Here is a 620-nt window from a genome sequence, read left to right as displayed (position 1 = left end):
TGGAGGACAGCGCTGCCCCTCAACTGTCGCCGGAGCAGTACGGATTTCGTCGCGGGAGGTCAACGGTGCAGGCGATCCAGCGGGTCGTCGAGCGGGGCGAGTTCGCTCGGTCCTTCCACCGCACCAATGGACGCGATCCACGATGTCTGGTGGTGGCAGCGCTAGACGTCCAGAACGCGTTCAACACGGCCAGCTGGAGGGCGATCGCTGCGGCACTGCGTGAAAAGAACGTCCCGGCCGCGCTTCAGAGAATACTGCGCAGCTACTTCTCCGAGCGTGAGCTCGCTTACGAGACCAGCGAGGGACCAGTCCGCAGGCCGGTGTCGGCGGGGGTACCGCAGGGCTCCATCATCGGTCCTACATTGTGGAATACGATGTACGACGGAGTCCTGCGGCTGGCGTTTCCGGACGGCGTGGAGGCGATCGGCTTCGCAGACGACCTGGTGGTGCTGGCAGGTGGCACGACTCCGCAGACGGCGGCCCAGTCGGCCCAGGAGGCCATTCGCATGATCGGGGAGTGGATGGCCGACAGACACCTTAAGCTGGCGCCCGCGAAGACCGAGGTTATCATGGTGTCCACCATGCGACAGGGCTACCAGCAGCCCACGGTCGCCATCGAG

This window comes from Anopheles marshallii (genome assembly GCF_943734725.1).
Source record: "Anopheles marshallii chromosome X unlocalized genomic scaffold, idAnoMarsDA_429_01 X_unloc_44, whole genome shotgun sequence".
NCBI lineage: Eukaryota > Metazoa > Arthropoda > Insecta > Diptera > Culicidae > Anopheles > Anopheles marshallii.
This window is presented reverse-complemented; position numbering follows the sequence as displayed.